This window comes from Chlorocebus sabaeus, chromosome 11 (assembly GCF_047675955.1).
Source record: "Chlorocebus sabaeus isolate Y175 chromosome 11, mChlSab1.0.hap1, whole genome shotgun sequence".
NCBI lineage: Eukaryota > Metazoa > Chordata > Mammalia > Primates > Cercopithecidae > Chlorocebus > Chlorocebus sabaeus.
In genome coordinates, this window is record NC_132914.1 from 105,598,322 (window position 1) to 105,621,758 (window position 23,437).

Here is a 23,437-nt window from a genome sequence, read left to right on the forward strand (position 1 = left end):
TGCAAAAAGAATAGAAAACAAGATTCTACTGACTCCTTTCTCCATGTGGGAAAAGTGAGAGCTCAAAGTCAGGCTCTTCAATTAGAGTCATACTTATTTAAACCAGCAGTTGCAAATCTTAATACCTGCAGGGAATAGGCAGGTAATAAATTACTGAATCAGACCAGGCAAGGAACAGAGGGCACCAAGAAACACTTCCCCTCTCTCCCCAGGGGTGGTAGCTACACAGCTCAGGCCAATGGACACCTCACAAGAACGCAGGCCCAAGCTGCCACCTCATCTAATTACTTCAAGAGAAGCTGAAAATAGGCATTTTTCAGTGAAATCATATTTAAAAGTTAGCCACTAATTAAAAAATAAATAAGCATAAGCCAGGTGTGGTAGTTCATGCCTGTAATCCCAGCACTTTGGGAGGCCAAGGCAGGTACATTGCTTGAGGCCAGGAATTTAAGACCAGCTGGGGCAACATGATAAAACTCTGTCTCTAAAAAAACTACAAAAATTAGCCAGGTGTGGTGGTACACACCTGTAGTCCCAGCTACTTGTGAGGCTGAGGTGGGAGGATGGCATCAGTCGAGAAAACGAAGGTTGCAGTGAGTCATGATCCCACCACTGCACTCCAGCCTGGGCAACAGAGTCAATCCAGGTCCAAAAAAATGTATCCATGAGGCAGAGCCAGTATTTAGGGCTGAGTGTACTAGCTCTGATTTTAAACACCACATTTGGGATGTTGGACCTTGTCTTGAGCGTATTGATTTTGCTTCACCATGGATGACAGAAAATAAAGGCAGGAACTGTGTCTGTCTTGTTTAGCACTCTGTTCCCAGCCTAGCACAGTGCCTGGCATATATTGGTTAGAAGACAGGAAAAAAGAAGGGAGGAAGAGAAGGTACAGGGGTAGAAGGGGAGGGGAGAAATTAACATTTGTGGAGTATCTATTTGCATTAGGAAGCATTTTACACACATGCTTTTGATTGAATTGTGTTATCAGCAAAATTCATCTGTTGAAGCCCTAACCCCCAATGTGACTGCATTTGGAGATGGGGCCTTTAAGGAAGTAATTAAGGTTAAAAGAGATCATAAGAGTGAAGCCCTAATCTAATAGGACCAGTGTCCTTATAAGAAGAAAGAGAGATACCAGATGATATGGTTTGGCTGTGTCCCCACCCAAATCTCACCTTGAATTGTAGCTCCCATAATTCTCATGTCTTGTGGTAGGGACCCGATGGGAGATAACTGAATCATGGGGGTGCTTTCCCCTCTACTGTTATCGTGATAGAGAATAAGTCTCATGAGATCTGATGATTTTACAAGGGGTTTCCCCTTTCACTTGGTTCTCATTCTCTCTTGCCTGCTGCCATGTAAGACATGCCTTTCGCCTTCTGCCATGATTGTGAGGTCTCCCCAGCCACGTGGAACTGTGAATCTATTAAATCTCTTTCCTTTATAAATTACCCAGTGTTGGGTATGTCTTTATCAGCAGCCTGAGAACGGACTAATATACCAGAGATCGCTCCCCCTCCCCACGTGCACACAAAGGAAAGGTCATGTGAGACATGGTGAGAAGACAGCCATCTGCAAAACCAAGGAGGCAAGCTTCACCAGAAACCTATCCTGTCAGCACCTTGATTCTGGACGTCCCAGGCTCCAGACTGTGAGAAGATAAATTTCTGTTGTTTAAGCCACCTCCAGACTGTGAGACGATAAATTTCTGTTGTTTATCCCTGACACATAGTAAGTGTTCAATAAATATGGGTTGGAGAGGGAGGTGGGGAGGAGGGAGGAGGAAAGAGGGGGTGGCATACAGAACGCAAATGTATCAGTTATCTACCACCACGATAATACTGTGTAACAAGGTTACCTTTTCTGGATGTCCTACCATCAACCCCAGTGTGCATTTACCTTCAACAACCAGCTCCCAGAGTCTTCTTTGAAACACTGTCCTTGGCCACTGGTGGCTCTCCACTGGCACCTACAGAAGGCCAGAGTGCCTGAGCATTTCTCCCAGGCAGTGCTTATCCAATGAGTGATGGGTGCACATGTAAGAAATCCAGCTCCCTTTGCTAAGCATGGGCTAACTCTGAGATGTAACTCACACTCCAAGGTGTCTCCTGTGGAATCAGGCTGAGGCTGCCTTTCATAGGATTTTGAGATTGCATGCTACTTGGTTTCCTCCTCTTTCCTGCCCTGCTTCCACCACTCCCTGACCTGTCTTCCATGGAACACATAAATCCTTACCTCAGGGTCTTCTTCTGAGAAACAAACCCCAGATCAAGTTCCTTTGAAGACTTATGCCCCAAAACAAGGCTGGTTTTCTGCCCAGGGTCCTGGTACAATGGGAGGAAGGCAGAGCTCAGAGCCTAACAGAAGATCACAACTCTGGGGAGGACCCAAAGGAAGCAGATGTGTAACTCCTGTAACATCTGGGAGATTAGCGGGAATGGAGACCCCTGTGGCAATGGAGGAGGATAAGAGGATGAAGCCCTTTGGCCTTCTTTGGCTTTTATTATTATTGTTACACAATTTATATATGTTCAGTGTACAACAATGTCTCAAGGCAGATATTTTTAAAAAGACCACCCAAAGATAAAATAAGCAGTCAATATATTGAAGAAAAGACTCCCTATTCAATAAATGCTGCTAGGACAACTGGCTATTACAGCAGAAGAATAAAACTGGACCCCTTCCTCTCACCATATACAAAAATTAACTAGAGATGGATCAAAGATTTAATGTAATACCTCAAACTATAAAAAAGAACTTTTAAGCTGGAGGCATCACATTACCTGACTTCAAACTACACTTTAAGGCTACAGTAACCAAAACAGCATGGTACTGATATAAAAATAGGCATACAAACCAATGGAACAGAATAGAGAACCCAGAAATAAAACTACATACCCACAACCATCTGATCTTTGACAAAGTCAACAAAAATAAGCAATAAGGAAAGGACTCCCTAGCCAATAAATGCTGCTGGGATAACTGGCTATTCATATGCAGAAGAATAAAACTGAACCCCTTCCTTTCACCGTATACAAAACTTAACTAAAGATGGATCAAAGATTTTTTTTTTCTTTTGAGACACAGTCTCACTTTGTCACCCAGGCTGGAGTGCAGCGACATGATCTCCATTCACTGAACGCTCCACCTCCCGGGTTCAAGTGATACCTGTGCCTCAGCCTCCTGAGTAGCTGCAATTACAGATGTGCACCACCATGCCCAGCTAATTTTTGTATTTTTAGTAGAGATGCGATTTCACCATATGGACCAGGCTGACCTTGAACTCCTGACCTCTAGTGATCCGCACACCTAGGCCTCCCAAAGTACTGGGATTACAGGTGTGAGCCACCGTGCCTGGCCAGATCAAGAATTTAAATGTAATTCCACAAACTATAAAAATCCTAGGAGAATTTTTGCTTCTGAAATTGCCTATTAATGTCTTTCCCTCGACTTTTCAGCTTCTCTTGAAGGTATAAAACTATAAAAATCCTAGGAAAGATCATTCTGGACATCAGCCTTGGCAAAGAATTTGTGACTGAGACCTCAAAAGCAATCAAAATAAAAACAGAACTTGACAAGTGGGACCTAGTTAAACTAAAGAGCTTCTGCGTAGCAAAAGAAACTCTCAACAGAGGAAACAGACACCCTATAGAATGGAAGAAAATATTCCAAACTATGCATCTGACAAAGGTCTAATATCCAGAATCAATACGGAACTTAAATCAACAAGCAAAACCAAATAATTTCATTAAAAAGTGGCCAAAGGACATGAACAGATACTTCTCAAAAGAAGACATACAGGCAGCCAACAAACATAAAAAAATGCTCAACATCACTAATCATCAGCGAAATGCAAATCAAAACCATCTCATACCAGTCAGAGTTGTTATTACTAAAAAGTCAAAGAGTAACAGATGTTGGTGGGGCTGTGGGAAAAGGGAATGCTTACACACTGTTGGTAGGAATGTAAGGTAGTTCAACCACTGTGGAAAGTAGTTTGGAGATTTCTCAAAGAGGTTAAACAGAACTACCATTTGACCCATTCTCATTACTGGGTATAAAACCAAAGAAAAATAAATCATTCTGCCAAAGAGACACATGCACTTGTATGTTCATCACACCACTATTCATAATAGCAAAGACATGGAATCAACCTGGATGCTCATCTACAGCGGACTGGATAAAGAAAATGTGGGCTGGGCACGGTGGCTCACACCTGTAATCCCAGCACTTTGGGAGGCCAAGGCAGGCAGATCACGAGGTCAGGAGATCGAGACCATCCTGGCTAACACAGTGAAACCCCATCTCTACTAAAAATACAAATAATTAGCCAGGTGTGGTGGCGGGCACCTGTAGTTCTAGCTACTCGGGAGGCTGAGGCAGGAGAATGGCATGAACCTGGGAGGCCACTGCACTTCAGCCTGGGAGACAGCAAGACTCCGTCTCAAATAAAATAAAAAATAAAAATAAATTTTAAAAAAATGTGGCCAGGCACATCAAGTGCATTGGCTCAGCCTGGACCCGGCAACTCATGCCTGTAATCCCAGCACTTTGGGAGGCCAGAATGGGTGCATCACTTGAGCCCAGGAGTTCGAGACCAGTCTGGGTGACATGGTGAAACCCTGCTTCTACAAAAACTACAAAAATTAGCCAGGCATGGTGGCGCATGCCTGTAGTCCCAGCTACTCAGGTGGGTGAGGTGGGAGAATCACCTGAGCCTGGGAGGTTGAGGCTGCAGTGAAACAAGATCATGCCGCTGCACTCCAGCCTGGGTGACAGAGCAAGACCCTATCTCAAGAGCAAGAAGAAAAGGAAAGAGAAGGAAGAGAAGGAAGGAAAGAGAAAGAAAGGAAGGAGGGAAGGAGGGAGGGAGGTAGAGAGAAGAAAAGAAAATGTGACACCTATATACCATGGAATACTACACAACCATAAAAAAAAACAAAATCGTGTCCTTTGCAGCAACATGGATGCAGCTGGAGGCCATTATCCTAAGCAAACTAATGCAGGAACAGACAAGTATTGTATGTTCTCACTCGCAAAGGGGAGCTAAACACTGGGTACACATCAACATAAAGATGGCGATAATAGACACTGGGGACTACCAGATGGAGGGAGGGAGGGAGGGAGAGGGGCAAAGATTGAAAAACTGTTGGGTACTATGCTCACTACCTGGGTGACGACATCAATCATATCCCAAATCTCAGCATCACGCAATATACCAGTGTAACAAACCTGCACTTGTACCGCCTGAATCTAAAATAAAAGTGGAAATTAATTTTTAAAAAGAGCTTTTACAATTCATAACAAAAATTGCAGAAATCTAACAAAAAAAAAAGTCAAGGGAAAGACATTAATAGGCAATTTCAGAAGCATAAAAATGGCCTCTAAACTAGTCATCAAAAATCTACAAATTAAAACTGTGAAGTGCTTTTTCCCTCATTCATGTGTCAAAATTTAAAGGCTAATAATATTCAACATTGGGGAACTCATGGAATGCAAATTCCTGCAGCAGCTTTGTAGGGCAATTTGGCAATCGCTATCAAACTAGTAAATGGGCAAACCCTTCAATTCAGCAATGACACTTCAGGGAATTTATTCTCCAGAATAATTTTCACAACCTAAAAAGTTTTAGGTACGCCGGGTGTGATGGCTCATGCCTGTAATCCCAGCACTTTGAGAGGCCGAGGTGGGTGGATCACCCGAGGTCAGGAGTTTGAGACCAGCCTGGCCAACATGGTGAAACCCCTTCTCAACTAAAAATACAAAAATTAGCCGGGCATGGTGGTGGGTGCCTGTAATCCCAGCTACTCGGGAGGCTGAGGCATGAGAATCGCTTGACCCTGAGAGGCAGAGGTTTCAGTGAGCAGAGATCATGTCACTGTACTCCAGCCTGGGCAACAGAGTGAGACTCCGTCTTAAAAAAAAAAAAAAAAAAGTTTTAAGTACAAAGATGTGCATTGCATCACCATTCATAATCATGAAAATTGGAAACTGTTTCACTGAAAGCAATGCCTTTCCTATGGGTCATTGATTTAGGAACATGCTCTCAGGGAGCAGGAATGAGGGCGTGAAGCGGGAAGAGGGAAAAGCCAACACAAGCATGAAATATCCAGTTGGCCACTACCACCTGTAATTGGGTGCTCCATCTATGGAATCTTTCAAAGAGTTTGTGAAATGAATGTCAGAACTGTCCATCTGAGGGGAGCAGGGGAAATACACAATCCATCAGCTCCTGTCTCCTATTGGTCAGGACCACCCAAGGGGCAATGGCTCCCTCTAGCTTCAAGGTAGCAAGTGCAGAGGTTGCAATCAGATTCCCAATAGAATCCCACATTGTAGCATCTGAGAAGCTCTATGGAGGCGGCAACTGAACTGAAGCCTGCTGAGAACTATTCAGCACAGCCGTGGCTAGGGTAAGAATTATGATTTCATATCATGAACCAGAGTAACTTGGCCTTCCATGATGACTAACTTTGAGGCAGGAACTGGCCATAGTCCATAGTTGTCCTTATCTCTCTGATGGCTTGTCAGTGAAGAAGCTACCTCCTATGAACAAGGGCCCTTGTCATGGAAGGGCTGTGGATCTACTCAGCTGAAAAACACAATGCCTGCTGGTGGCTTCTCCTCTCCATAGAGGGGAAGAATCTTTCTCTCCTGCATTGAGGTCCAGCGTGCTCCACGGTCTTAGGTGATTAGGATTATAACTGTGCTGCTGTATCACTCCTTTTCTTTTCTCCAAATGGGCTTATTTTATACCATCACCTCTTCCACTCAAGTTTCTCTCATTTCCTTGAACTAATGCAGAATGAGATGTAATCTTAGGTTTTTCCCCTTCCGCTCACCCTAAAACAAGCATAAAAGTCTTCTCAATGCCTTTGTGCTTGCTAATACCCCTAGGAGGAACTGTAGTGGACACTGTGATCATGGTCTTCCCAGTAGGCTCTTTCCTTGAGAATTGCCCTCTTTATTCTATGTGCTTCTAGTGGAGCTGTCAATCACAGTTTCTATAGCAACAGGTATGGTCTATTAGAGGCCTATTACAGGCCAGGCGGGTTCAGAGGTGGGCATGTGACTCAAGCAGGACCAATCAGAGTTCTTCCCTAGTAATCCTCTGCTGGAGCCATGGAGAAGACTATATTTCGCCTCTGGGGTCATAATGTTGGAATTGGGGTCTGCCAGCCACATGTTTCTGCCACTCAAGAGACATCTTAAATAATAAAATCAACACATAAACAGAGCCAAGACATGGAGAAAGAGTCCCCAGTACATTGTTTGATCCATGGCTTCTGTTGTGCCTATCAATATCTTCATGCCTATCCTCTTAGATACACAAACCAATAAAAACACTTTAGGAGCTTTAGCTAGTTTGGCTGAATTTTGGTCATTTGCCACAAAAAAGTTAAACAAAAATAGATTGGGGAATTGGGGTAATGGAAAGAAGGTGAACAAGATTTCAGGACCTCTTCAAAGACCTAGACAATGTCTTTCTCTGATCTTCACAGACATATACATGGAGCTGGATCTGAAATCCTGCCTTATTCAGCTCAGCCCTTTGGTCAAGTCTTTCCATTTTCATCTGTGAAAGTGAAATTCATCATCTTACTTTTTCCTACTTTCTTGTAATGGAGAAGAAAAAAATATGAATACAATATCATGGTGGATTCCCTAAGGACTCAAGTGAAATCTTACATGAAGCTCTTTGTCTTCTAGCTTCATACCCTTATACCATCTTAGGGATTTCCCTAGAAATATATCCATTAATTTTATGAGTACTGTACTGGCTTCAAGAATGGTGTTGATCAGATTTCATCAAAAATAGCAATTATTATAGCAGCTAATATTTATTGAACATTTACTATGTATCAGGAACTATGCTAAGCATTATCACACTTGTCATAGCAACATTCGTAGCAAGTACCATTATTATTCCAGCAGTAGCATTTTATGGGATTGCCTGCCCAGTGCTCCCTTCTTCTCCCCCAGTCTTATATCTACAACAGGAGCAGCCATGTTACAATGTAATCCCACCCCGTGGCCACAGCTGGTTTGTTCAAAGATGATCACCTGATCCAAAACAGGCCAGTGATACCTTTCCCTGAGAATTTTGAATGTGGCACGATGTCAAGTCAGACTCTCTCTGAATGGCTGATGTTACTTTCATATAAAAACTTGAAGCCACAGCAGCTGTGTTTTCCATCCTGTACACTGAAGAGCAGAGAAAGTTTAGACTGCAGAGGAAAAAAAGGAATGACATCAATGCCAAGAATTAAGCAGTGATAGGCAGTGGAGACATGCTCTACAGATCTCTAATCTCATCTCCAGTTGGTAGGATCTAGTTGCTTCCTTGCCATTCCCCTAGCTTGACTTTGCAACTCTTCTTTGCAGTCATGAGCTTTCTAATAAATTACTTCTATTAATGTTGTTGTTTATTCTAATTAACTTGGGTTTCTGTCACTTAGAATGAAAACATTAACAAACACAATCCCATGCTCCAAAAGAGGAAACTAAGCTCAAAGAAGTTATATACATTTCCCAAGAATACATGGCTGGAATTGGATTTAAATCTGGATTTACACGACTCTGGAGCACCTACTCTTCACAATTTACTATAAGGAAAGTGGAGAAGTGACTTGGATTACAAGTGTTCATTCAGAGCGGATGCTCTAAATCCCAGAATCTGCTCTAAGCATTATAAACATAAGAATTCTGATCATCTTGAAGAGCTGCTCATGACCCTAGAGGATGTTAAGAGTGAGAACTATATCAACAAGAATTTAGTCCCCATGGTGAGACTCTCATCAAAGAAGAGGCTCTGGGGCCCTCAAGTATTTCACTGGCTGAGTTAAGGAGCAGGGAAAGCTTCTGAGAGAACCCTAGTGTGCTGTCACTCCAGCCCTACATGTTGATTTGACTTGAAAACCATCCTAACAGTTGCTCATGGAAAAACAACCTCAGAGTCATCTCTGATTCCTCCCTCTCGTTTGCCACCACACCCATGCCCTGTTGGTTTTAGCTCCAAGGTAGACCTCACTCTATCTGCATTTCTCCATCTCCACCACTATGATTTGAGGCACCATCTTCTCTCACCTCTACTCTTGCAGGAGCTTTCATTGGCCCCTATGCTGAGCATTCTCCTTTTTGTGCTCAGATCCAATCCCTACCCTTCCCAGTCTTGCTCTACATCTCAAGGAACCATATTTCTCAGGCTCTTCTGACTTCCAGATAAATGCAACCATTGGGAGGCGCCAGTGGGAGACTAGAGGGAGGGATGAAGAGAGAAACCAGGGCATCTCTCACCCTCCACCTGTTTCCGGTGGAATCCCTGGTGGAATCCACATCTCCTCAGTGGTTTCACCTCCATGATCCCAGCTCCAGTAGCGCAGCCCCAACCATGGTTCTCCTTCCTGACAAATGGTTCCAGCTCCTGGGTTCTGATAACATCACCTCCCTACTTTGTCCATTTGGCCATAAGTAAAAAGAAGTCTCCTGATAGTAATCATTTCTGGGTCACCTCTTTGTCCCCTATTTGACTTATCAGCTGTTTTAACACTTGTGTAACCAGTTCCCGTGTTAAGTCCCCTCTGTTTGAAACACCTAGACCAGACCCTGACTGATGCACTTCCCTCTGATTCATCTTCTACCCAACAGCCAGAGTAATCTTTTTTATATATAAACTGAACCATATTACTCCTGCTTAAAACCATTCAGTGGCTTCCCATCCCTCCAAATAAAATCCAAATTCCTCACCACCGGGTCCCTCAAGACCTGTCCCCCGCTTGACTCTCCACCCCATCTCACACACCTCTCTCCCCATCACCCTGCCTGCTCGCCAGCCCCTCTGGCCTTCAACCAGTCCTCCCACATGCCAAGCCTTTTTCTCCTCCAAGCCTTTGCAAGTGCTATTCCATCTGCCTGGCAAGCTCTCTTCCATACTCTCAACCTGGCTCACTCACTTCTTTTTCTCCTGTGAGTGCAGCATAAATGTTCCCTCTTCATAGAATCCCTCCACCATGACCACCGCCACTTATTATTATTATACTTCTTATTGCCTGCTGGCCTCACTAGGTGACAAGTCTATAGGGCAGACCCGTATCGTGTTCATAGTTCTATATCCAGTATATCAGTCAGAGTTCTCCAGAGAAACAGAGCCTACAGATTTATGTAGCTATATAAGAGGAGATTTATCGTGGGATTTGGTTCATATGATGATGGAGACTGAGAAGTCCCAAGATCTGCCATGCTGCAAGCTTGAGAACCAGGAAAACCAGTGGTGTAATTCTGTCCAAGTTCAAAGGCCTAAGAACCAAGAGAGCTGATGGTGAAACTTCCAGTCCAAGGCCAAAGGCCTGAGAACTAAAGAAGAGTAGGGAAGAGGTAAGAGGTGGAACTGGTGTAAATCCCAGAGTCCAAAGGCCCAAGAACCAGGAGTGCCAATGTCTGAACACAGGAGAAGATGAATGTCCTAACTCAAGAAGGGAAAAAGAGAATTTGCCTTTCCTCCACCTTTTTGCTCTATTTGGGGCCCTACAGATCGGATGATGCCCACCTCCGCTGGGGAGGGCCATCTGCTTTACTCAGTGTATCAACTCAAATGCTAATCTCTTCCAAAAACACTCTCACAAATACATCCAGAAATAATGACTTACTAGCTATCTGGGCATCCCTTAACCCAATCAAGTTGACACATGAAATTAACATCACAGCCAGCCCTGGACCTGATACATATTAGACACCAAAGATTTGCTGAATGAAAAGCTCATCCAGTGAGATCTTCTGGTTCAGTGGTCATCAACAGGGGCTTATACTGCCCCCTGGAGGTTGTCTTGGGCTGGGTGCTCTAGAAGTGGACTATGATAATAATTTGTATAAAAGTCACTTATTAGGGTGTATTCCCATGACAAACCAGTAGGCAAAGCCCCACAGAAGGCAACCTTTGCTTAGAGTTGACCAGGTCAAAGGTGGGGAAGCTGGAGCACTCATCCCCCACCCCACACACCTGTCAGTCATTGGTTAAGAGCTTCCCATGGGGTGGAGAATGAACATAGATTCCCAGCAAAGCAAGTTCTGGCAATCTGAAGACAGTCCACCATGAAGAGACACGTGCTGGCATTTGAGGAGGGAGCGCACACTGGTGGATGATGCGTACAAACAGTGAAGGGATGCACGGATATAAGTGGGGCACTAGCTGGGTTTGCTACAGATGCATTTGGAAACATGTGGTGGTGCTTTTTGGTTTTCAGTAATTTGAGGTGTGGCTGACATATAACACCCAAGAACCAGGCATGCTCAACCTCATACACTACCTTGCTCAGTCCCACCCAATAAAAAGCTGTCCCCACCCCAAATGTCAAAAGTGCCCCAACAGATGAACACTCATCTGCTTCCAATCTCTCACTTGACAGATGAGGATTTGAGGCCCAGAGAGGGAAAGTGACTTGCTCAGAGCAACACAGCAAGCAAGTCACAAAGCTGGGGCTAGAATTCTGGTCTTTTCATAGCAGCCCTAGAGTCTTAATTCCTCTTGAAAACTAAAAGAGAACATTCTAAACCCCAAAGTGCAAAGTCCCTTCTGGAATTCTAGAAGGGGGAGCCAATTCCCTCTCTTCCCTGGGTGAAGTGGGGAGAAATCAAAGTTGAAGACATCAGAGGCTACAGCCGAAAGCAGATGTGCAAACAAAGATAAGGGAGACAGAGTTTTCACCAGACAAATTCACACCCTGCTCAGTTTAGACATTAAAATGAACTAACTTAATTTCATGCCATATGCAAATCCTTACCAGCTGTCAGCTCTGTAATCACAGGAGACTTAATGTAATAACTAAACAAGAACAAAAACACAGCAAATACAGGCTCTGGGCAAGTCCACTGACAGCGGGTTTTATGTTTCTGAGAACTCGGCAAGTGCAGAGCATTTATGGCAGACATCTGGAAGGAGCTATGTGCCCAAACGCCTGCCATCTCCTTCACAAAAATGCCTGCAGCGATAATAAATAATGGCTAAGGACTGATCCGGCCACTGCGTACCCTGATCTTCCATGTACTGTGAACATCTCCCTCTAGGCTCTACAGCTTTCCTCCAATTGTCAGGAGCCAGCTAGGTCCAGCCATCTGGACCGAGAGCTCAGAATAGCCAATAAATGTCTCAGGCTTCCTGAGTTCAGGTCCCCCGCCCAGAACCTAAGGGGTGGGAAGATGGCTGCTGCCTTGTAGTAGGGGGCTCCTCTGGCCAGAGGACCCCACATTCTTCCAACTGCCCAAGTTAATAGTCCTAATTGCAAACATCGAATGCTACGTACTGTGGGCCAGGAACCAAGCACACCTCTTTCTGTGCATTATGTCCATGTTACCCAAAGTGTGGAGGATGATTTAAGGTCACTCATTCATTCAATGAACAGTTATTAAGCACTTACTATGCGTCAGGCACTATGCTGGGAATATAGCAGCAAACAAAAATCTCTGTCCTCAGGAAGCTTCATTTCTCGTGGAACATTTTTAAATATAGTTACGATGTATGTTAGATAAAAACACTTTGCAGCCAGTCATGGTGGCTCACACCTGTAATCCCAGCACTTTGGGAGGCTGAGGTGGGTGGATCACTTGAGGCCAGGAGTTTGAGACTAGCCTGGCCAACATGGTGAAACCCCGCCTCTACTAAAAATACACAAAATTAGCCAGGTGTGGTGGCACGCACCTGTAGTCCCAGCTGCTCAGGAAGCTGAGGCAAGAGAATTGCTTAAAATCAGGAGGTGGAAGCTGCAGTGAGCCGAGATCATGCCACTGTACTCCAGCCTAGGTGACAGAGTGAGACCATGATTCAAAAATAATAATACTAATAATCTCTGTACAAATGTTATTATTACCAGTATTAGTGTTTCTAGCTACTTCCCCAGGAGCCACATTACTAATGATACTAAGGTATCATTACTAAGAGGCTCTCTCTGCAGTTTCTGAGGTTGCTTCGCTTCCCTTTGAATCACGGTGCAAATTGTCATTTGCTCTCCCTTCAGGTTCCAACTGAGCCTCTCTGCTCCCCTCCCATTGAAAGTCAGAAGAGCCAGCACTTGAGATTTAACACTCTATGGCCTGCAATTAAATCCAGCCATATAAAGGGAAATGTCGAACAGCTCACTTTCTTGCAGCACATTGAGGTGCTGTGGCAAGAGCAGGCAGGAATCCAGCCATAAACCCTTGACTCGTCCTCGCCTGGGAGTTTCTCTCTTTTTCTCAATTGGCTTCCCAGGTTCAGCTGGAAGAACTCTGGGGAACACCCCAAGATGCATGCTAAAAACCGTAAGGGGTAGCCACAGAGAGGGCTTTTCTAAATGGGAGTTGTAAGGTTCAATATGAAACTAATCAGTTCCCAAACAAGGTGAGCTTTTCATGCTTAAACAAGTGTTCCGGCCGGGCGCAGTGGCTCACGCCTGTAATCCCAGCACTTTGGGAGGCTGAGGTGGGCGGATCACAAGGTCAGGAGATCGAGACCACCCTGGCTAACACAGTGAAACTCCATCTCTACTAAAAATACAAAAAAAAAAAAAAAATTAGCTGGGCGTGGTGCCAGTCGCCTGTAGTCCCAGCTACTGGTGAGGCTGAGGCAGGAAGATTGCTTGAGCCCAGGAGTTGGAGGCTGCAGTGAGCTATGATCACACCACTACACTCCAGCCTGCGCGATAAAGCGAGACTCTGTAATGAAAAAAAAGAAAGCTAGATGGTCCCAGATGTGCATGCAGTCCCCGGACTCTCTCATGCATTTTATTGCTATTGGACACCATCCCGCAGCACATCGTAGCTGCTCACAAGCTATTTCTTGAGGTAGACTGGACAATCCAGGCACCTATCTTTTGTTCCTCCAGGAGGAGGATGTGAAACCAGAGGGCAAATATTATTCTGGATAACAATAATAATGACAACTGCTGAGATTTACTTAGCACTTGATCAGAACTTTACTTACATTAGATTTTTTTTTTTGAATTTTTTTTTTTTTTTGAGACAGGATCTCACTCCCTCACCTAGGCGGGCATGCAGTGGTGCAACCAAAGTTCACTGCAGCCTTGACCTCCTGACTCAAGCGACCCTCCCTCCCACCTCAGCCTCCCGAGTAGCTGGGACTACAGGTGCGCACCACCATACCCGGCTTATTTTTATTTTTATTTTTGTAGACACAAGGTTTTGCTGTGTTGCCCAGGCTAGTGTTGAACTCCTAGCCTCAAGCAATCCTCCCATTTTGACCTTCAAAAGTGCTGGGATCACAGGCGTGAGCCACCATGCCTGGCCCCTTACGTCATTAATTCTTGTAACAGGAGGATAAAGCAGGTCTTGTTATTGTCTCCATTTAAGAGAAGGAACAACCGAGGCACAGAGCAGTGGTGACTCTTGTATGAGAACCCAGGGCAAGGAGGTTGCAGAGCTTCATCATTGCATCCCTTATGATGGACCATGTCACTCCTCAGGCAACTGCCTTACTGACTCTGATGATGGCCAGATCCCTACATTGAGTCTTTGAGGCCCTAAGATCTAACCCTTCCAGGCCATCTTTCTGACCACATCTCCTACCTGCTCCCCATCCCTCGCCCCCTCCAGCCCCCTTTGCCATTCCATAAATACACCATGAGGTCCTGCCTCAGGGCTTTTGCATGTGCTATTCCCCCTGCCTGTAACACTCTTCCCTCCAGACATCCACATAACTCACCACCTCAATCGCAAACCACTCCTCACCCTCTTCCCCACTTTATTTTTTCCACAGGGCTTGTCAGCCTCGAATATACCATATCATTTACCTATTTTGTTTAGTGTCTGTCTCCTCCACCAGAAAGTAAGCTGTGTGAGGGCAGGAATTGAGTCTGTTTTGTTTACTGCGGTTTCCTGGGGCCCAGGACAGGGTCTCAAAGTGGAAGCTTGTTAAGTGAGTGTATTCTGTTGCAGTGCTTGGTACCATCGCAAAACACTGTCTCTAGAGGGAACACTAAGGCACAGCTGGAGCACGAAGTTGGTTAAAGTTTGGCAAAGTTTTCTGGGCACCCAGGCGAGAAGCCAAAACTGGAGGGGACGAGGCGGGATGGGTTTTCAGGGGTTGTCAGGCCAAATTACCAAGACGGGGAGCATGGGCTGCCAAGTGGGCTATTAGTTCTTTTTAGGGGGACACAGCCCCAAGGACAACACTGGGAAGAGAGTACCACCTTTCCTTCCAGCCACAGGGAAGACAACAACATCCTCACACTGCAGGCCAAAGAGATACGTCCCATTTTCTGAACTTCTCACCCAGGAAGTAACCCATGTTTTACTTAATCCTAGACCCAGATGTGCCGGAAATGATCAGATTTCCCAAGCGTCAGAGCTCCCTCCAAAGCCACCCTTGCAGCATCTCAACCCTCTCCCAAAAATGGTTATCTGACCTGGAGCTGAGGACCCAGAGAGAGCTTGAGGGTCCCGCTCTTCCTCCTCTGGCAGAGCCCACCGCAGGGGTGAGCCGTGGCAGGGCAGGGTGGAGTGGTAGACTAGAGGTCTTTGCTCCGGGATCTGCAGAACATTTAGGGAGGCTTCAGCTGCTGCTCTGCCCGCAAATAAAGCCCAGGTGCTTCTTCAAGCCTCTCTGAACCAGCACTTCTCAAACTTCACATCAGCATTTCTTGAAGAGCTCCCAAGCCACAGATTCCTTGGGTAGAAGAGAGGTGGAGGGAGAGACACTCATTCGGAACACCTTTTTGTATACCTCTGACTCCTAGAGCTATGGAAATATTTCATACGCCCAGAAAATCAATCAATAAATAATTAAAATCAACAAAGATGTGGGGGCTTCCCAAAGCATGGTCTATGGACCAGCAACTTCATTGGCCTCACCTGGGAGCTCGAACCCCTGGCCTTCATTTATTCATTAAATTTAGCCAGGCGTGGTGGTGCACGCCTATAGTCCTCGCTATTCAGGAGGCTGAGGCATGAGAATCACTGGAACCTGAGCAGCAGAGATTGCAGTGAGCTGTGATCGCACCACTGGGCGATCCAGCCGGGGCAACAGGTGAGACTCTGTCTCAACAACAACAACAAAAAAAAAAGCAAGAATTTTTTATTTTGAAAACTTTAGACTCAAAAATTGGATACCTAGAGTTTTTCTATGTCCTTTACCCAACGTTCCCTAATGTTGATATCTTGCATAACAATCGTACAACTATCTAAACCAAGAAATGAACATCGGTGTGATATGATTAATCTATGGACATTCAAATTTCATCAGTTTTTCCAGTAATGAGCACTTAATTAAAAAACTAAGTTTTTTGGACCATTTTCTGGTCCAGGATCCAATCCAGGATTCCACATTGCATGTAACTCTCCTACAGGACCATAATACAACCATCAAAATCAAGCAATGAACACTAATCTATTACCATGTTCTCCCCAGACCCCATTTAAGTTTCACTAATTGTTCTAATAAAGTTAGTGAAAAAATACGATTCAGAGTCAGCCAAATACTTAATTGTCATATTTCCTCAGTGTCTTCCAACATGTAATAGTTTTGTCTTTTATGATCTTGATAACTTTTGAAAAGTACTGGCCTTTTAGTTCCCAGAATTTCATTCAACTTGAATTTGTCTGATGTTTTCTCATAATTAGATTGAGTCACTGCACACCCAACATCAGAGACCAGTAAGCCACCAGCTGCCATGTGTTGAGCTGGATGCGTACCAAAATCAGTTGTTTGCTGCCAAACCTGTTTATGCCAGTTTCACTTGTAACTAGTTAAGTAGTATGTAGTAGGATAAAAATAGGAGGGAAAAGTCAGGTGCAACGGCTCATGCCTGTAATCCCAGCACCTTGGGAGGCCAAGGTGGGAGGATTGCTTGAGCTCAGGAGTTTGAGACCAGCCTGGGCAACATGGCAAAACCCTGTCTCTACAAAAAATGCAAAAATCAGACAGCATGGTGGTTCATACCTATGGTCCCAGGTAATCAGGAGGATGGTTGGAGCCCTGGAGGTCAAGGCTACAGTGAGCTGTGATTTTACCACTGCACTCCAGCCTGAGCAACAGAGTGAGACCCCGTATAAAAAAAAAAGGAGGGAAAAAGAAAAGTTGTTGCTATGAAAACTAAGTGTTTTGGATAGCCCTGAGAAAAGCAAGCTTCTAAATAGAAATTGGTGAAGAATTAGTTGTAAGATACAGATGGGAAGGGGAGGAAAATTATAAAAATCTGGAAGGGTTCTGTATGCTGCTTAGCCAGTGTCTTTAAATTCTCATTACATTTAAAATGAACCAAAAAAGGAAATCACCTCATTCATGCAGGGAAGACAATGTGAGACTTCACTCAATTAACTCATTTATTAATCATCCCTTAACCCGATATTAATATTAGTATTCACAGTATGAATCAGTACACAGAATACTAGTATGTGCAAGTTAAAAGATAAAATAAAATATTCATAATGTAACGTTTTCTGTTTCTCTATTCTAACCAACTTTTTCAACTAAGCCTCGACACCAGTCAATGGTCAAATGATATTAGGCTGACCTCTCAGCTACACACAAGAACACATTAAAATGGAGCACTGACCAGGCACAATGGTTCACACCTGTAATCCCAGCACATTGGGAGGCCAAGGCAGGTGGATTGCTTGAGTTCAGGAGTTCGAGACCAGCCTGGGCAACATGGCAAAACATCATCCCTATAAAAAATATATACATATACACAAAAATTAATCAGGCATGGTGATGCGTGCCTGTGGTCCCAGCTACTCAGGAAGCTGAGGTGGGAGGATTGCTGGAGCCCAGGGGGTGGAGGCTGCAGTGAACCGAGATCACACCACTGTACTCCAGCCTGGGCAACAGAGCGAGACCTTGTCTCAAAAGAAAAAAGAAAGTGAGTACTAGGAATATTATTTAGCCTTTAAACGGAAGGAAATTCTGACACGCTACAACATGGAAGAACCTTGAGGACACTATGTTAAGCGAAATAAGCCAGTCATAAGAGGACAAATAGTGTATGATTATACTTAAATGAGGTACTTATGCTACCAAAATGCCAGGGGTTCAGTCTAGATTCTGCTGCTTGCTGCAGAAAGCCAATACTGAGACAATGAGTATTGTCAGGGAAGAAGGCTTTATTCAGGTGCAAGAGCCCAAAAGATAGGAGACCAATCTCAAATCCATCTCCTTGACCAACTAAACTCAAGGGTTTACATAGCAGGGAGGAAATGTAGCTACATGCAGGAAAACAGGAATTAGGGAAGAATAAGGAAGAGGAGTTAGTCAATAGGAAGCAGGTGGTCAGTTAGGCAATCATGGCATTTCATTGTCCAGATATAGTGGCCTCGTAAGTTTCAGCTCCTTGATCCTATCTGGGAGAACAGATGGTTGGTTTCCTGAGAAAGGACTTAGATAAGACAAATGTAACTTTTTCATGTTTTTAAGACAGGAAGGATCAATTTCTATGCTTATTCAAAGAAAATAAACATCAGTTCTATGGGACAATTTGGCCAGTTTCACTTAGTGTAGTTAAGATCACAGAAAAAGAATGTACAATGGTGATGTTCAGGGACTGGGAGGAGTGGGGATGGGAAGTGGTTGTTTAATGAGTATGGAGTCTCAGTTTCACAAGATGAAGAGTTCTAGAGATGGATGGTGGGGATGGTTGTGAAATAATGTGAATGTATTTAATGCCACTGAACTGTACAATTAAAAATGGTTAAGATGCTACATTTTATGTTATGTGCATTTTACCACAATAAAAAATGGGGTAGGGGTGGTAAGGGAGTGCTAGAGTATTTACATCCCATTTTATAGGGTGTTCTCACAGAATTTCAAATAACACACGAACTTCACCACCCTTCCTAATATTTCCATTAATGTGGGTTCTAGACCACCTGATGAGGTAAAAGAGACAGTTTCCCAAAGGTAGGTCTTTTATTTTGTTTTGTTTGACAAATGAATTTTGTTGTTGTTGTTGTTAAAGCGTCTGTCTCCATTTCCTTCTAATCCTTTGCCTGAGATTACCTGAGTAACTTCAAAAATATGGAAAAGCTACCATTTGCCCTGAAAAGAGACAATGCTACTTGCCAAGCCCATATAGCCAGAGACCAGCATGTCTTATTTTGCCTGCACATAGTAGGATATCAACATATGTTTGCTGAATTAATGAATGAACAAATGAAGTTTCATTTCTTGGCTGCAACAAAGAGAAGAAAAAGCCACAGGAAAAGTTGGGGAAAAAGAAAAGGGAAATCCAAAAAGTTACCCCAGTACATGTAGCAAAATCATCTATTTATGTTGTATTACTTGGGGTGGAAGTTGCCTGCAGAAGACAGAAATCATTTTAGCAGAAGTTTCTTCATCAGATGCAGCCCCACGACCAACTCAACAGGTCTCAGGGCAGATGGTGAGGGATTCACAATCAAACCTCCATTCCCAACCCCAGCACATTGTCCCCTTATTTGGACCCAGTAGTGGTGATCAAGCCCCTTGCTGGTGGGTTCTTGCTTCTTGGGAAGCTGGGAGCTGATGGGAACCCTGGTCAAGAGATCCCACCCAGGAATACAAATTAGTACAGCCACTTATATATATTTTAAGCCTATTCAAAAAAAAGATAGGGGTCTTTCCTCTTGGAAGTCTCCTCTCTCTCAACAGAGAGAGAGCTGTTTTTCTTTGTTTTCTTCTACCTATTAAACCTCTTCTCCTAAACTCCTCTTGTGTGTCAGCGTCCTAAATTTTCCTGGCCCAAAACAATGAACCCCGGGTATATACCCCAGACAAAGTAGCCACTTCATATTGGGGACCTCCTCTGGGATACCAAGGTATAACATTCACTGAAACACAACATCTGGTGGAGGCAAACCAGTGTTACAGACCATAGGAATAGCTGACAGCAATCAAATTCAAAATGGTGCTACAGACAGAACCATGCATGGACACACCTTTCTTTCGAGGACCCTTAGATCGACCCCAGGAGGAGCCCTAGCTGCTCTTCCCCACACAATGCCACTTTTCAGCAGAAAGTAGCCAGAAAGAGTCATCATCCAACACCCCCTAATAGCAGTTAGGGTTACCACTCCAGAGTGGGGAATGATACAGGAATTAAGAAGAAATTACTTAGGCAGATAGTGATGGTATGGAAGTCCTCGGTAAGGTTTTCCTTTTAATGAAAAGCAGCCCCAAATCATTTTCCTTTCTAACAAAGAGCAGCCTGTAAAATCAAGAGGCAGACACAGATGCCAGCAGTTGAGCCAGTCATGTTAAAGATGGCAGCTCCATCTCCCCTTCTCTTTGTCAGCCACGTGTATAGTAAAGACCAGACACGATGACCCCAGTCAACTGGAAAGCCTATTCACATAACAAGATTAGGGTGGGGTGGCCAGCCTATCCTGTGCGCTATGTAAACGTCATACGTGATCGAGCCAATCTATGAGCCCCTTGTAAGTCAGACACCACCTCCTCAAGCCTGACTATAAAATCCAGTGCATTGGTTCCTGGGCAGTCTTTCCCCTCAGAAGTCCCAGAGAGAGAGGTGGTTTTCTTTCTCTTTCTCCTGCCTATTAATCCTCCACTCCTAAACTCAAAAAGAAAAAGAAAAAGAAACAAAATGGTACAGCCACTATGGAGAACAGTATTGCAGTTCCTCAAAAAACTAAAAATAGATGTGACAATATGATATGACAATTTCATTCGTGGTTATATTTAAAAGAAAGGAAATAAATATATCAAAAAGACATCTGCATTCCCACGTTTACTGCAGCACTATTCACAATAGCCAGAATATGAAATCAACCTCAGTGTCCATCAGTGAATGAATGAATGGAGAAAATGTGGTATATACACACAATGCAATATTATTCAGCCATAAAAAAGAATGAGCTCGTGTCACTTGCAGCAACATGGATGGAACTGGAGGTCATTCTGTTAAGTGAAATACGCCAGGCACAGAAAGACAAAGATCTCATGTTCTCACTCATATGTGGGAGTTTAAAAGGTGTATCTCGTGAAATTAGAGAGTAGACTGGTGGTTAACAGAGGCTGGGAAGGGGCAGGGGGCATGATAATGAAGGGAAGTTGATTAATGGGTACACATATGCAGTTTGATATAAGAAATGAGACTCAGTGTTTCATACCTCAGTGGGGTGACTATAGGTTACCATGATCTATTGTATATTTCAAAATAGCTAGAAGAGAAGAATTTGAATTTTTCTAGCATGAAGAAAAGACAATATTTAAGGTGATGGGTATCCCAAGTACACTGATTTGATCCTAACAAATTACATGAATGTATTAAATTATCACATTTACCCTGAAACTATGCACATCTATTGTGCATCAATTTTTAAAAACAAAAACTTGATTGTCTGCAAAGACTCTGTTTCCCAATAAAGTCTGACTCACAGATCCTGGGGTTAGGACTTCAACATGTTTTGAGAGGCACAGTTCAACCCATAACACATATTTGCACATAATAGCGTGCTTAAGAGCTTCAGATCCCCCTTAATCAGATCAAATCCCAGTTCCACCACTTATAGGCTGATGGCCTGTGACACGTTACTTCATTTCTCTGGGCTTCGGTTTCCTCATCTGTAAAATGGGTCTCATAACTCTACCTACCTTGTGGGGCATCAAAGGGGCATCAAAGGATTCAACAAAATCATGTATTTGTTCAACCAACATTGATGGCACTCCTGTGACCTGCCAGCATCAGGAACTGGCGCTGTAGCTGTGAACAAAAGACAAATCCCTGCCCCCGCGGAGTTTATGAAGGACAAAGGGGCTGCAGAGACACTTTATATTTTTAAAAATAGGCCAGGTGCAGTGGCTCATGCCTGTAATCCCAAAGCTTTGGGAGGCTGAGGCAGGAGGATCGTTTGAGGCCAGGAGTTTGAGTACAGCCTGGACAACATGGTGAAACCCCATCTCTAACAAAAATACAAAAAGTTAGCTGGGTGTGGTGGCACACGCCTGTAGTCCTAGCTACTAGGGAGGCGGAGGCAGGAGAATTGCGTGAGCCCAGGAGGTGGAGGTTGCAGGGAGCCGAGAATGCAGCATCACACTCCAGCCTGGGCGACAGAGTGAGACCCCCTCTCATAGAAATAAATAGATAAATAAATACATAAATAAATAAACAAACAAGTAAAATATCTAGGCTAGCAGAGAGCAAAGAGTGAGATTATTTCTATGTGCATCATTGACGGCTGAAAAATAGAAAAATGACGCAAGTGATAGCCTCAGCAAAACATTTGCATGAAGTAAAAGAGGTGGCTGTTAAGTGAATCCCTATAAAAAGAGAGGGGGGAAAAGGTCTGTAACAAGGACATCGTCCTAACTCATGGCATGCTCGCAGCGTGGTGCCTGGCACCTGGTGATCTTCTGCTGCTCGTGCTTATAACTCTCCCCAGACAGGAAGTCGCAGGAACATGTCCACCGTATGCCCGTGTGAAGCCCAGCCAGCCATGCTCCCAAACGGCCACCTTTCCCACCACAGTCCCAAAGCAGCCAGGAAGGCTCAAGAAGGAACAAGGAAGGCCAGGTTGGTGGCCTTGGAGGAGTCTGCTCCCTTTCGTCCCTCCCCAGGCCGGGGGTTAATTTTGCGGCTGCACCCCCAGCCAGTGAATTGTTCTCAAAGTGCATGGAAACACTGCTGCTGGAAAAACTGTGAAGAACCATAAGAGGGCAAGGAATAAAAATGCCGAAAGAAGCCAGACCCCAAAAGCCATCATATTATAGGATTCCATTTACAGGAAACATCCAGAGGAGAAAAATCTATACAGACAGAAAGTAGATTGCCAGGGGCTGAGGGAGAGGCTTGGGGAGAAACAGGAAATTGCTACTAAAGGGTCTTTGCTTTCTTTTGGGGGTGATGAAAATTGGGGTGATGGTTGCACAACCCTGTGAATATATTAAAAACCACAGAATTGTACACTTCAAATGGGAGAATTGTGTGGTATGTGAATTATATCTCAATAAAGCTGTCATTTAGGGGAAAAAAAAAAAAACAGTTGCCTCAGCTCTAAACTTATTTCTGTGTGAGAACGCCAAATCACTGCCATCTCTCTGATTAGGGCTGAATTCATTTCACAATAATTTTTAAAAGAGTATTTTCTCAACACCTGAAATAGGCCCTTTGATGGCTGTCCAAAGCCCTCCTGGGAATTCTTATCTATTTAAAAGAGGGAATGAGTATTACGAGCTTGGCTTTCTTGGCTAGCCAGACACCCATGTTAATTTCCACATCTCCATGTTGCTATGGCAACAGAGAGCTTCCACTGACAGCTTTTTGGGGGGCATCAAAATGGACTGCAATTTGGACTCAGGGGGGTCCACAGCCTCTCTGCCCGGCAGCCCCCAGACCCTGGCTACCTTGAATCAGGTGAAACAGAGAAATCAGAGAAGGGGGAGGATGTAGGCTCCACTGGGTCTTCACTCCATCCTGACCCAAACTGAGTCACCGTCCCCATGCAGGAAGAGAAGTGT